A 16269-nucleotide genomic window follows, 5' to 3' on the forward strand; every position below is an offset into this window, starting at 1 on the left:
AGAGGAAAACACAGCACCCCACATTGGAAAAATCTTTCAGATTGTTAATTTAAACACTAATGTACAACATGAATGTTCTCAACAACATTCCTGAGAAAGGTGACAATGCTCGTGAGAACAATCTTCATGACAGTCCACTGTCCTGAAAGAAAATCTGTTTCATTGGAGCAGAAATCTTTCTCAAATTTGGAGCCCAGCATTTTAACATTCACTGCTCACTTTATTCTCCTCTCAGGAACAGCAAAGCCAAACCTGGGTGGGACTTCCTAAGTCATGTTTCTAAAAACACTCTTCTGGGAGATGATGTTTGGCATCTCAGAAATAACAAGTAAGAGAACATCACTGTATACACGATCACACAGTAAGCTCGGAAAACTCTACAGTGAAGAGAGATTTTCACACTACTGACTTAGTGTTCTAAAACTGCTTACGCATGGAATAACAATTCCTCTCTCTCTCTCTCTCTCTGTTTTTAATTTAGTACAACATATTAGCCATCTGCAAAAGCATTCTTCTGAAGAACAAGTTTAGGACTTAGAAGGTGACAATCCTGTGGACATCTGCCCTTCCACAGATCCAAGGTCTAGAGACAGCTTCTCAGAATGTGTTCTTTAGAGCTAGGGGACTTGTTAAATATGCAAGTTGCTGGATCCACTGTGTCAAAATCCCCTGGAAAAAGTCCACGAAGTTTGCATTTAATAAAGGCACTTCATGATGTTAATGCACACTACAGTTTGAAAACTACTGCCTCCAAATGTGGTCCATGGACCGTCAGCATTGGCATCATCAGGAGCTTGTTAGAAATGAAGAATCTTGGGTCCCCAGTGCAGACAGAATGAATCAGAATCTACACATTGACAAGATCATCACGGAATTTATATGCACATTAAAGTCTGAGAAGCACTGTCCTGAGCCATATTCAGCTCTCAGGGAAATATTTTATTTTTCAAATTCCTCAGAAGAGAATGTTCTAATTCTCATGGACATTTCTTGCCACTCAAATCACCCCAGGTATGTAAATGTCATCACTTACAGTAGTAGACCATGGATGTCACTTAGAATCACAGTCAGAGAGCTTTTCATGGCCACGTGGTTTGGGGCATAAGGTGATGGTTGATAGTAGGAAATTTATTCCATGGCCAAGTACCCAACCTCATCTTTATTAATTCTTAGTAGACTACTTTCAAAAAATGTATGTCTAGCCAGGAAGGTAAGCCTAATAATAGCAGATTATAATAACAATACGAATACAAATGTTGCTAACAGTGAGCTTTTACCATATGCCTGGTGTTGTTGTAAATCTATGTGTTTGTGTAAGTGTAGGTGTAACAACCCTAAGAGGTTGATATTACTTTTGGTAGCCCAAAAGAGAGCATGATCTTCAAAGATTCCATTACTGAGGAAAATGAATGAAGTGTTGAAGGGAAAAAAAAATGAAAACAAAACCTAAACTATTTGAATTTTTCCAGGCGAGTAAATTAGAATGCAATAAAGGCTTAACTTAAATAAAGCAAAATCCAAATATAAAACACTCTTAAAGGGAGTATGTTTTATAGTTTAATTGATTTGGAGGTAGAAATTGCTGAGCGGGTCTGATTACCTTGAAGATGCAAGCAAGTGGCAACGATCATACCGATTACAAGCCATTTAAGCAACCTCAATTAAATTAGTGGTAATTCTAATCTATTCCATCTTGCACAGAGATTGGTTTATAATTTTTATGTAAATTCAAGTTCTGGTTGTGCAAATCTTAATTGTCTAACAGCATTCAAGCTAGATTATTTTCATTTATCTTTGTGGAAATCTCAAAACTCCATTCAAAGCTCTGGTAGGCATTCACAAAGACTGAAATCATTCCTAGAGGAAAATCATGCAAAGAAGACTCAAAGATCAGGCCCATTCTGCAAGCTTTAAGTGACAGAGAGACTGTATGAATAAGGAGGAAGTGAAAGGCTGAAGATCATCAGGATTTAGGAGCATGATAGAGTAGAAAATATGGTAAACCTCACAGTCTGGAGCCGCAACCTAATTCTGATTCTGCCATCTACTTATGGTGTATCTTCAACTGTGTAATGACTTACTGAGAAACTCTTTATTGGTTAGTTATTACTTACTGTGTGATACAAAACCACACATCGTCAATGGATTAAAACAACAAGCACTTATTTATTCTGCAAAAGCATGTGCGTGCAGGTTGGCTGGCATTTGGCCGATCTTGGCTGACCTCACCTGGGCTCAGCTCTAAACTATTGTGTGAGTTCAACTCTGTTCCACATGTCATGTATCCTCCTCGAGCCAGTGTTGACTAAAGCGCATCCTATCCATGGCCAAAGACAGGAATACAAAAGACATGCTCAATCAGACAAGTTCATTTCAGGTTCTGGTGTCATGTCTGTTTGCCAAAATGGCCAAAGCAAGGAGGGTGGGGTGGGGCTTGTCTTCATCACTATGTGGCCATAACATGGGAGAGGATGACCAATAATTGAAACTATTACATTCTTCCCCTTTTCTTTAAGCTCCACATCCATCATCTGAGGCAGCTGGATGTCCTAACCATCAGGATACTTCTAATTCTTAACATCATTCTGCAAATGTAGAAGAAACTCTATGAAATTCTATAGTACTATTTATAAACTACTGCCCTGCAGGCTGGATTCAATCATGTTTATTTTATCTGAAGAGTGTTTTAAAATACATTTGACCCTGAACAATGCAGGGGTTGGGAGCACCGACCCTCAGCACATATTGAAATTTTCATGTAACTTTTGACTCCCCCCAAATTTAACTACTACTACCCTACTGGTGACTGGGAGGCTTACTGATAACATAAATAGTTGATTAACATAGTTTTGTGTATGTAGTACGTATATTCTTACAGCAAACTGAGAAAACATTATTAAGAAAATCCTAAGGAAAAGTAAATACGTTTACAGTATTGTGCGTATATTTATTGGAAAAAAATTCTGCATATAAGTGGACTCGCTCAATTCAAATCCATGTTGTTAAGGGTCAAAGGTGATCTTAAGTACTTCAAAATATTTTTAAAATCATGGTACGTCACACAAAAATTCAGAAAGTAGCTTTTTCATGAAGGCTCAAAATAGCTGACAAAAGTGATTTTGACTAGCAGCTGCCTCCTTCACATGGTCCTACCTCTCCCGATCATCACTACTTCACCCTCCAACTCCCCAACTATTGCCATATACCCAACCCACTTCACATATTTATACCACTTGCCTGTGGTTATTGCTGCTTGCTTGTTTCCATCTCAGCACTGCAGGCTTGAGCTCCTACCTGCCCTTCCTTCTCTCACCAGGTACTCACCTGGTGAGGTCAGTCCCTTGACATACCTGGATTATGTTTTTCTCATTTGCAAAGAGAAAAAGGGGAGTTCTGGAAGTGTTTAAAAGTCTTTCCAGCTCTACCATTTTGTCGTTCTAAAGACATTAGATAAGAGAGTCCATGTTTTAGGACATCTAACGAGGGAAGGACAGTTTCATGGAGGAATGGCGGGCCTTCAGTTGGAGAGCCGCAGACCCAGCACTGCCGAGTGAAAGCCAGCAGGCAATCAGGAGCGGTGCTCGCTCACACTGTGGGTCTCAAAGGAGCCCAAGAGAGAGAGGGAGCAATTAGAGAAAAAGAGAAGTTGTTGAGTTAGGCTGAGTATCAGCAAAGTTTTCCTAATAGGCAAGTCTTTAAACTAGCAGGCTCTCCCAAGAGAAGTGGCAGAGTTACTTAAAATAGGGCCAAACCAAAGCATTTCAATAACCCACTGTAAACAAAATTTAAATGGGAGCTACCCACTCAAGGATAGGTTGTTTCTTTCCCTTCATTTTATAAATTGATTTAGTTTCCAATTGAATAAACAATGACAAAAATCAAATCCTGGGATGGGGGCCGGGAGACAGACAAATTCATGCTATGCTCACGTATTTCCTTGGCCCTATTAGTTGAATGCAGACAGTTAAGGCATCTCAGAAATGATGACCTATTTTGCACCAGCCATCTGTATTAAATAAGCATATATAAAGCATGGATGTGGATATACTATTTTGCACGTTGTCACGAACGTGAAGTTTCAGGCTGTCACCCAGTTTGCCCTGTAGAAGGCAGAGATTTTTGTTTTCCTCTTTATCTGCTGCACATCGTTTTTGGAGGTATTTTAGGATAATAGTGCTTGTTATTCAATTATTTAAGACAGAGTGTTTGCTGACAACTCGATATTCTATTTTTTTCCTCTCTTCTCTTTGAATTGGAAAGTGCAAAATGGGTAAAGGAAAATAACTGGCTTGGCTTGGGAATGGAGGTGGAAAACAAACTAACAAACTAAAGGCAAACAAGCAAAGCCCCTCTCCCTCATTTCATCAGCAGAGGTAATGACCTCTGGAAAGGGTGACCAAGGAAAAAGCTTATAGGAAAACACTTTGAAGTGCTCTGTCAAATACATGTTCTCCTAGGGGGTTAACATAATGAGAGCAAGCAGGACCCTGGAATCAGCTCATTGTCATAAAGGACAAATTTGATTAGAGGCATACAAGAATGCGAACTGATTACATTTGTAATAATCCATTATCCAAAGCTGCACTATACTCATTCGTTGAACAAACATTTACCATACATCAGATTTATTCTCCTAAAAATCAAGAGGATAGCAATGCTTATTTCCCATACACCCCCCCCCCCACCTCTTCTATTTTATTAAGCCAGCCCCTCCAATCCAGGTACTCCTTTCTTTTTGGCATTCTTGTGTTGCCAGGGCATCACCTGACATTCATGAAAGTCATCTGATAAATGTATTAAAGCTTAAACAAATTCCACTGGGTGGATCTAGAGAAGAAACTGATTAAAACAATGATGTGAGTCACTAATGATGAGCATAGGGAGGAGGAACTAGGTGGGAGGGTGGGGAACATTTCAGAAGAGAAGGGCATTTAAAAAATCTAGAGATTCCTCTTCCATAGAAAAGTTGAAAAAGAATAAATTGAGGGAATTCATAGACAAGGAGACACAGGGTTACATGGGTGGTTCAGTTAGTTAAGCATCTGACTTTGGCTCACGTCATGATCTCACAATTCGTGAGTTCGAACCCCACCTTGGGCTCTCTGCTGACAGCTCAGAGCCTGGAACCTGCTTCGGATTCTGTGTCTCCCTCTCTCTCTGCCCCTCCCTGCTTGTGCCCTCTCTCAAAAATAAATAAAATTTAAAACAATAAAAGAAAAGGAGACACAACCAACAAAAAGTTTAAAGGGTGTGCCTCACAAGAAAGTGCCTCACAAGAAAGTATAACACAAAATAATAAAATACAATTTTAATCTACTAAATTGAGGGCAAAAAAACACTATAAAGCCTAAGAGGAGTTGTGAGGCAAAAAGAACAACTACATATATGGGTGAGACCATGCATATATCAGTTCAAGGGCTTTGGAGGGCAATTTGGTCACCTGTGTTAAAATGTTAACTGCCTATGCTCCTACGGTCTAACAGTTTAACATCCCAGAATCTACCCTAGCAACACTCATTGGTCTTTAATAGAAGGCATGTTCAAACTTTGTTTACATTAGCAAAAATTTGGAGACAATCTAATATCCATCAAAAAGGAAATCGCTCCATTTAGAAAGTGGAGTCCTCCAATTTAAAAATATTGTAAACTAATCTAAATCTATAAAACCAAATAAACGTGTGTATATACAATAAGCAAATCACCATACAAATAGAAAAAAAAAAACCTGGCTATAGGCAAAATTCAGTCCAAGGACTCCACTACACAAATTGTTTGAATAATCATTCAATTCTTTAATTCAAAATGTAACTTTGTAAAATGAGTAATGAGTATCCACTAGGTGTCAGTTACAATGTCAGATGTTACATACACTTTTTTTTCTTGTCCTTGCAATAACCATGCAAGATACTTACTTTTGCAATGTTGCAGGTGGCGATTGTATGGAAATTTCTGTCTGCAGAGGATAAGCTGTCATTTTCACCAGTGTAATCTTGCAAGAGAGTCCAGGTTGGGGCTCAATTTATGTTCCCAGGGAAATGAATCCACTTTCAATAGCTTTACAAGTGAGCAAAACCAAAAAGAGGCTAGCTGGATTCATTTATGCAGCTGCTTTAGCTGAGCACACAAAGACAGTGCTTGGGGGAAACGTTCAGTGCATCTCATTTTGGTTGACCAAGAAAGCCCTAACATTTCCCTCAGCTACATGAAACAGGCTTTTTCTTGCTGACCTCCCTTTTCTTGAAGCATTTTCTCTAGAAAACTTGTAATTCTAATTCTTTCTTTGTTCCTTTAAGAGGCAAATATTTTGTATCTTGACGCTTGGGACTGGTCTTTCTCAAGGACCCGGGAGCCCTTGAAATGTGCACATTAAGGGAGTTTGCCCCCACATTTCCTATGTTTCCCTGGCAGGCTGGAAGTTGAACTTTGGTGCATTCCTTGCTCCAAGGTATAAAAGACACATGAAGACTCAATAATGTATACTTTTCCTCTGGTAAGACCAGCAAACAATACAGATGGCCTATGATAAACCTCTCCCCCCACCCCACCCTTAACCCCTGCTTTCAAAACTCTCCTGTATTTTGTTTAAGCAGAGTTTATTTCACACCCAGTTCTGGCCTCTCTCACCTAGTGCAAACAGCTTGAGTAAAGCCTCCCTTGCGTGTTTCACTTTGATGCAAGTTTTGCCTTGACATGCTCTCTTTTGAAATGTTCAAGTGCTAGGAGAAGCCGGAGGGCATATTAAGTAAAAGCGCTTAAGGAAAAGGATACAAGAGTTAACATGTAGAAGGGTCACCCATATCTCTTCTGTTAAGAAAAAAATAATAATAAACTCTCAAAGAACATACAGTTATAGCCAAGTCTGGCTGGTTACCTAAAAAGCCATCTTACATTTGTTTAGCATTTAGTATGATTTAGATATTTTTCACATTTTCATATAATCTGTGTTTTGATGTCCAAATATCATCCATCTTTTAAAACCTCTCTTCCAGTCAACACTTGTTCTTTTCCAAGAGCCAGAAGAGCTTAAGTATAATTTATTGTAACAAGAATGAAAAAGTTTCAGGGTATTTAAGCAAGGTGGCACAGAGGTGCTCAACAATGTCTTCAGTTCTGTCTCCAGGCCTGATTTCTTTCCTGCCTCCGTTTTTAAGCTGAAGCTCCTCTTGAGGCCACAAAGTCGGTGCCAATATTGCAATTACATCATACCCAGTGGAAAAGAATATCTCCCCCAAGTGGTTGCCTCCAAAGCTCCAGAACAGACTCATGATAAAACAAGCTTGTATCATGTAATCTTTGACCTTGTCGATAAGCTATGGAAATATTGGAAACGGCCAGACTTGAGACAGAAGCCGCCCCACCAGTGTTACATGTGATCAAAGGAGAGACAGAGGGTGACTCCAGAGAAAAGCGGCGTATATAACCCAACAAAGAAGAAATGAAGTCTGTAACAATTAGGCTACACTCACAGATTTCCACCACAACTGTTTATGATACATCCTGCGTCCACTCAATGAACACAACATTTTAGTTGTACTCCTTTCAGGGCAGGGGGATTCTTCACCTTCATCTTACAGTTCCCTGTGGTTTCTTCAGAGCAAAATCAGGTTTACTTTCCTAGCTTCAAACCTTATTACATGTTTGCAGTAGGCAAAGGACGCATGGACTTTCTTAAGTTCCTTATTCATGCTGTGCCCCATTTTTTTCATCCTCCCCAAGAGCAAGCATATTTATTTCTATTCAAGCACTGATTTATTCATTCAAAAATTATCATTTCCAATAACTAAAACCATAACCATGACAACACTAGCAACTAACATTTACTGAGCCCTTGCTATGCACCGGTCAGGATTTTAAGGACCTTCTGGCTCCTTTCTCTTCCCCACTGCATTGACTATAATACAGAATTGTTGATACTTTCCATCTGGCTTATTGTATTCCAGCTGCCTCAGCTTTCTTGCTCTCCCTGGGTACCCAAAGCTCATTTCTATGGCAGAGGTTTACTGAGCCATCTGACTAGAATGTTCTCCCCTCAGTTATTCACACAACTAGTTCCTTTTTGCCATTCACACCTCAGCTTAAATATCAGATCCACGGAAGGGCCATCCCTGAACATTCAGTGTATGTTTCCCACATTTCTAAACCCACTTGCTCTCCCCACACTTTTTCTCTTCTTCCCCCTTTTCTTTTCCTTCTCCTTTTAAGGTCCAGGATCACTCTTTAACGTATATTGAGTATTTGTCTCTTTTTTCCCCTCTGTTTGCTCTCCCCTTGGAAGATACACTTGGTGTGCTTGGTATGAGAGCATGGACCTCTTCCGTCTTGTTATTGCCACATCCCCAGGACCTAGGAACATGCGTGGCACACAGCCACCAAGGCTTTAATTGTTATCTGAATGCATCTCTTTGAACCTTCATAATGATTCTATAAGGTAGACACCAGGAACCACCTCCATTTTTCCATTTTAGATGTAAGAAAATCAATTCCAAAAAAGCTAAGGGCCTTGCCCAAAGCCACACAGTTAGTAACTGGCAAAACTAACGTTCACACTGAGGAATGCTGACTCCGCCATTCAGCTTCAAAGTCAACAGTATAAACTTCTGTGGCCAGGTTCTGTGCAGAGTTTTTAGCATTCAGGGGTGAACAAAATAGACCATGACCCACCATTCATCAGTTTACAGTCTAGAGGTAGCTAGTCTTCAACAAGTAATCAATAACTTTTGAAGAAAAAGCACAGAATGCTATGGGAAACACTTAAAACCTAGACCTAATATATGAGGGGGTCAGTGAATTTAAGACTTTAAGGACGTATAGCTTTTATCTAGGGGAAGGATAAAGTGGTGAGGGAGCTTCAGATTAATGGAATGGCATTGGCAAATCCCTGAGACATTGAATCAGTGCCCTCTAAGAGATAAGAACAGGGGATATGAGAAAGTGACCTGCTGTCATCCTTGAGGTACTTTAGTTGGTTATGTGAAAAAAGAAAACAGGTGTCAAGAGGTATATGAAGTATGATATTAGGGGAGACTTTAAAAAAAGTCTTCAATTTTTAAAAGATCAAATTAGCTATAAATAAATATGGAAGTGGAAAAATAATTAATTAAGCTGATTTATAGATATTCACTGAAGTTCTTTACTCTATAAAGTGAGAATAGATCCTCTTTTAAGGATCCATAGAATATTTGCAAAACGCCGCCTTGAATTATTCCAGAAGCATAATTTCAATCAATAAATCAAGAATCAAGAAAAGTAATGTTGTAGTCTACTTTCTCCACAATCAGTGCCATAAAGCCACAAATTAATAACACCAGCAAAAACAAATCAATTCAAGTAACTTGGAAATTAGAATAATAATAGCTAACATTTACTGAATGTTTTCTACGTATTTTCAGCATGCTGAGATTTTGTCTTAATCAGCTCATTTAATCCTCACAAAATCTTTTTTTAAGTAGATACTGTTATCATTACCATTTTACAGGTGAAAAAGCATATGGCAAGAAAGAGATTATATTAAGATGTACCAAGCTACTCAGCTAGCAATCTATGCATGTGGGACTTAACCAAACAGTCTAATTATGATGTGTGTATGTATGTTTAACCACTTTGCTATTCTCTCTGTCCTCAGTTGTTTTTGGGTAAAAGACAGAATCAAAAGCATAATAGTATTTGGAAGTGAAGATAATGATAATATAAACAAATTAAGAAAAGCAGGAAAAATTACTTATGAGCAAAACCCGTTGATAACTGTCGAAGGTATAAAACGGACACAAAGGGTTTTATTGTATTTTTTGTCTATTTTTTAATGTTTATTTATTTTTAGAGAGGGAGAGAGAGAGAGAGAGAGAGAGAGAGCGCACATGGGGGCAGGAGAGGGACAGAGAGAGATAAAGGGAGAGAGCACTATTCCAGGCTCAATTTCATCAACAGTAAGATCATGACCTGAGCTGAAGTCAGATGCTTAACCGACTGCCACCCAAGTGCCCTGAACATTTTTTATTTATTTTTTTTATTCTGAAGTCCTTTCTCTGTACAATACAGTACATGATCAAAATTATATACTTATAGACTTTGGTGGCAGGGCACTTGACTAACTTAATCTTTGAGAAAATTTTCTATAGCATCTACCAGAGCACCTGTCATAAAGTTGGCTCTCAATAAATACTCTGATAGGAACAAAGGAGAAGAAAAATGAAGAAAGGCAGAAATTATTTTACTTCATCTCTCTATGAACAATACCAGTGGGAATTCTTATTTCCAAGATAAATTATTAATTAACGTTCCCAAGAACAAACGTTTTACTTTTAATGGATTTAAAACTGTAGCCCAGTTATTTCAAATTTTGTGTGATTCTCTGGACAGGAACCGTTTCCTTCATTGAATTTAACAGCATGATGGAACCAAGGGGGAAGTTGGTTGTAATACTAAATTCTAAGATTTCAAGGTTATGATTTTTTTAATTCCCAGTCATGTTTTACATCACTCTGTAAAACTTTTGATTCTGCACCTATTTCTTCCTACTAGCCTTGAGTCATCTGAAACAGAGTTCACCTGTGGTTTCACCCAAGTAACTGATGAAAGCTTCATAAAGAAAAATCATTAAGGATTGACCTTACACTCATTCTTCTAAGGACTTAAAAATCTGGTAATTCACACATCATCTTACCCACAGTAAAGCAAGAATGACTTTGTTAAAATTTTCTGCTGATACTTCTGATAAAATGTATTGTTGAAACTCATATCATCCACAAATTTAGAAAAACTTACAAGTTGGACCATTAATAATATGATTTGTTCATTATGAATGGCCATGGATGCCAAGTGGGCCCCACTTTGTTTTCCATACACTCACAAATCTCGCCATAAATAGGAATCTACCTGTGAATTTTTCCTTGTAATCAAAATCAGGTGTGCTAGTTTATAGTTTTTGAGATCATTTTTTAAATGAAAATTGGCACAGTATTTACCTATAGTCAGTTTCTGGTAACTTGTCTGCTTTGTAAGATTTATCATGCATTCTAAAATATATTTCACTATTTGTGAGTATTAAAAGAAAACAAAACCATTTATCACAATGGAATTCATTTCCACTTAGGACCCTCTCATACCATATTCCTCTTTTGATTATCATGAAGACTGGCTAGAGTCACTTTTTCTCCTTAAATCTCCCAAATATATGCCTTGAGTGCCTCCATTTTTCCTACATGCACAGCAATGTCTACTTCATCTGATGGTAAATGTCAATGAAATATCTTCGTTTATCTCATTTTGACACATTTCTCTCTTTCAAGATATATCCTGCAAATATGTGCTTAAACTTTTGCTGTGATGTGGGCAAAGAACACTCTGGCCTTTAAAATATGTACTAGAATTTAAGTGGCTTTAAAATGTTTAAAATGCTATCTTGTTCGTTATTAGTATAAAAAGAATCATAATATAAATCCAGTTAAAAATACCTTATTAATTATATTAAAAGATTAGAAAAATTGACAGCTATTCTTTGGCATGTACATTTTATTTTATCATAGTATATGATTGCTACAAATTTCAAATAACCTTAATGTCCAGCATTACAATGTATGAAATTATACCTTACCAAAGTAATAGAAGACTTGAATTTAGGAATAATGAGCTCTTTCTGTGTGATGAAGGATGAAAATCTCTAGGTCATATTTTAGAGCCAAACCGAATGAGTTGAAGAAGAGTAAAAAAACTACATATTTATATACCTGCATATATGTGTGAATATATATTTACATAAATTGTAAAGAATAAACCCAAATTTGGAGGTATAAAATTATGATACATATCTACTTTCTACCATATTAACTTTTTATGTTAAATATTACCATGAGCATACATTAGCTTTATAACTAGAAAACAATATAGACTTTATTTTTACTTGGAGAAAATGTGGTTTTTACTTTTTTAATACTCTTTTACTACTGAAATCTTCATGTTTTTATAGGTAATTTGGTACTGTTGACATTATAGAAATACATTCTTCTATTAGAAGAACATCATAAACCCTACAATAATATGGGCAATGAAAATCAACAATTATAGTAATTCATTGAACTATTAATATGTGCTAAGCCCTCTGTATATCATCACATTCAATCCAAAGCACATTACTTTAGGGAAAACATCAATATCCATATTTTACATATAGGGTACAGTTGAGATTCAAATCTTATTCTCTACATGGCCACCTCTTTACTATCTCATAAAGTGATGTCCACAGTGAAGTTAAAACATGAAAAACAAGAGAGGCACCTGCCTGACTCAGTCTATTAAGTGTCTGACTTTGGCTCAGGTCATGATCTCACGATCTGTGTGTTTGAGGCCTGCATCAGTCTCTGCTGACAGTTCAGAGCCTGGAGCCTGTTTTGGATTCTGTGTCTCCCTCTCTCTCTGCCTCTCCCCAGTTTGTGTGTGCATGCTCTCTCTCTCTCTCTAATAAAGAAGCTTAAAAAAATATTTAAAAAAAAAAGTGCAAAACAAGAACATCTTTTCCAGAATTTAAGCCCATAAGTATCTTGTACTTCTTTTGGATAAATTTACTAGGGTCAACAATCAGAAGGGGAACAGGGCTTGATAGAGATGGGATGAAAATTCCTGTTTGTTCAGGTTCAGGTCTGCAATACTGAGATCTGTTCTCTTTATGAAAATGATGAGGCTGCAGAATGCCCAATCTATCTATCCAAGGCATCCCTCTCTCTTTGACAGTCAACACCAAGGGGGCGTCTTGGAGTCTGCTGCATCTTCTGTAACTGCTTGCGAGCCTCTGGAGAAGAGGGTTGACTTTCAGTACTTTTGTCTTGAGTCTTCTCCTTGACTACCATTTCTAAGGTGGATTATTTATGTAGCTGATGGCAAGTGTAATGGGAAACTATTTAGGCAAAAAAAATCACTCAGAACGCAGGGTTCAGCCCAGGTTAGTTTACACAGCTCTGGAACGCAAGAAATGTAAAGCAAGAATGTGTGACAACCTCAGAAAAAAAGCTCTCCCAGACTGGTGGGTTGTAATGTCTACTATTTCTACAGCAGGTCTTCTCAGGTACACCTCACACTCCTTAGAGTTCAGACACACCTAATCTATGAAGTACAAAGAAAGAGTACTTCTAAAACTTGACAACATGAGATACCAAGCACCTAAAAGGGTCAAGAACATGTTGCAATAGTAACTGCATTATATTATATAATATCTATATATCTATATCTATATATCTATTTATATATCTATATCTATATATAAGCAATATAAATATATTTTTTCTGATATACTGCTTACAGTAAAGAGAATAGATATCCTAAGGTTATGAGTAAAAGAGAAGTATATTTGGGAGCATGTGGGTGGTTCAGTTGGTTAAGCGTCTGACTTTGGCTCAAGTCGTGATCTCGCGACTGGTGAGTTCCAGCCCTGCATTGGGTTCTATGCTGACAGCTCAGAGCTTGGAGCCTGCTTAGGATTCTGTGTCTATCTCTCTGCCCCTCCCTCTCTCTCTCTCTCTCTCTCTCTCTCTCTCTCTCTCTGTCTCTCTCTCTCTCTCTCTCTCTGTCAACTGTAAATAGACATTTAAAAAAGAGAAGCATATTCAGCCATAGAAAGATGCAAATGGAGAGTTTGCACAATATCTGCTTATGAAACCTCCATTGCTTTGTCCACTAATAATCATTATTTCTTCTAAATAAGTTTATTTTTTAATCACTCACGTGATTAATTTCTTATTGTGCAATGACAGAATTCCTTCTATTGGGCCTTGATACTCCACTGGCCAAGAAAAAGTTTAAAGGGTGTGCATTTATATTGAAGGAACATAAGACAATTCTAAGTATTTTCCTAAGTCAGATATTTGCACATTGATGATGTGCAAGATGCAAACCACAGTAATAAAATAGTCTGGTTGACAACAAGACTTTAATTATAAAGGACTATTGTTTAGTAATCTAGCTGATGCTAAAAAATGTGTGGTGTGGCAAATTATAAACTCTTCTACACTTCTCAGGAGATAATCCTGGAAATATAAATATAAGTGTGGTGCATTGTTTGAAAACTACCCAGCCTGCATATAAATAGCGCAAATTCAAATTACATGGCTCTTGAATACCAACAGGTACACTGGTTTAATTTTTAAAAGACATAAGAGATTGAAAGTAGATTATGCGAGTGTTGCTGAAAAAGTTGAATTCTAATATCTGAAAAGATGTATGTGTGCAACTGTATGTGTGTGTGTGTGTGTGTGCATGCGTGCACACAGTGTATGGGCGCGGGTATAGAGGTACAATAAAATTGTGGTTTTGTGTGTGTCTGTATGCATGTAAGTATTGAGAATTATGATTTTGAGAGATTCGACCTAAAGACTTCTCCTATACCTGGACAACTACGCATTTAGGTGTGAAGTGAATTTTTTGTCACGTTAATTTTAAAATCTGTGATTTGCTTATTTCTACAAGCTTTAATGCATGAAGTTCTTTTAATCCTATGCAAAACTGATCAATAAAGAAATAACTCTCTATCACCCTAGCCTTATCAACAAGTGAAAATTCAGGCAACTAGAGATTAACTAATTTGCCAGTGGCCAGTCTCAAGCTATAGATTGTTCATCGATCAGATTCATTCTATGAAAATATTGCCATAAGTGACCCGATCCAGATTGGGGTTTGGTCTTAAGTAGGGGCCGGGCAATGAAGAGGGTTAACACTTTGATGAGACATTGAATTCCAAAGTGGCTAAATGCCTTCTCTTCAAATCTTAACACTCTCTAGGAATAACATTCTCAGTTTCCAGCTGCCAACCAAGAAATTATTTCACGCGTCTCGTTCTCACTATGAAGAACTCTTCCTAAAGCCTCCGCGGTTCCTGAGGTCTGAGTTTGTTGCCTGACCTGACAGCGGAAAGAGACATTTAAGGTCAGCTCTCTTAGCATCTTGAAAGCCTTCCAGTGGAGGAGGCTTTTCAAAGAAAAAGCATTCTGACAGGAAACTTATAATAGGAGGTTTTTCACATCTTGCACAAAAGATCCATTTCTTTGTTTTCTTTACGTCCATTCTCTTTGGACCCTGGAGACAAATGTATCCATTCACCAAGAAGAAGACATGTACTATCTGGTGTATGCAAGACATTTATAGAATATTTATTTGACAGTTCTGCCTACCTACTGCTGCATAACCAACCACGCTAAAACTGCTCTACAACAACAACTTATTAATACGCCTCCCAGTCCTGAAGGGTGGCCAAGATCAGCAGGGCTGTTCTCACCAATGATCTCTCATGAGGTTGGTCAGATAGCAGCTGGGGTTGGAGTCATGTGGACGCTCAACTTGGCTGGAATCCACGCTGGCCTCACTACTCACAGATCTGGTACTGCATTGTTCCTGTCCTCCTTCCTTCTCTTCACCTAGTCTCACATCTTCCATGGGCCTTCCATGGTTTTCTGACAACAGGTGGTCTTAGGATAGTCATACTTATTACCTGTGTTTGACTTCCAAGAAAAATAATGAAAACTACTGGGACAGCTGAAGGCTACATTCAAAACTGGCACAGTGTCCATTTGGCTGCATTGACAGTCACAGGGCATGCCCAGATACAAGGGTGTGGTGCAACAGGCTGTCTCTGTGTGCAAATGACAAAACCATACTACAGAAAAGCACTGGGATGGGAGATTTGTGGCAACTATCTTTGGAAAATGCATTATGTCACATTTAGTGTCTCAGGCATGGAGAGCAGCAGGCTCTCTATTCGTATTCCAGGTTGTGTTTTCAAATCTGTAAAGCTACTGGGAACAGGGTTTCCTCCCTGTCTCTGTCATTGCCCCACCCACCCCATTTCTCTTACATAAAAATGTATTGAGTTTCCACAAAGGGAGAGTCTCTCTGGTGTAGTCACATCACTGAATTCAGGTAGCAGTCTCAGCTACATGATGTTGTACTAAACAATTCTCTTTGAATGTATCCCTACTCTTTTTGTTTAGAAAAATAAAAAAGTATGTTTTAAGATGGAGGAGGAGAAATAATACAGGATTAATCCTGCCATGCTAAGGATCTAATTCCTGCTCCTGATAATTGTGGCTACATGAGTGCTAAGAAGTGTCATTTGTCCATTCATTTATGGTTCTGACAATTCTGAGCACTGGAGACACACTGCTGGACCGAACAGACATGGCCCTTACTGTGGATTATGTCTTCCAAAACGTAATGTGAAGTTCTAATCCCTAGTCCATCAGAATGTGACTGTATGTACATATGTATGTATGTATTTTGAAAAAGAGAGTG

This window comes from Panthera onca, chromosome A1, assembly GCF_046562875.1.
Source record: "Panthera onca isolate mPanOnc1 chromosome A1, mPanOnc1 haplotype 2, whole genome shotgun sequence".
Lineage (NCBI taxonomy): Eukaryota > Metazoa > Chordata > Mammalia > Carnivora > Felidae > Panthera > Panthera onca.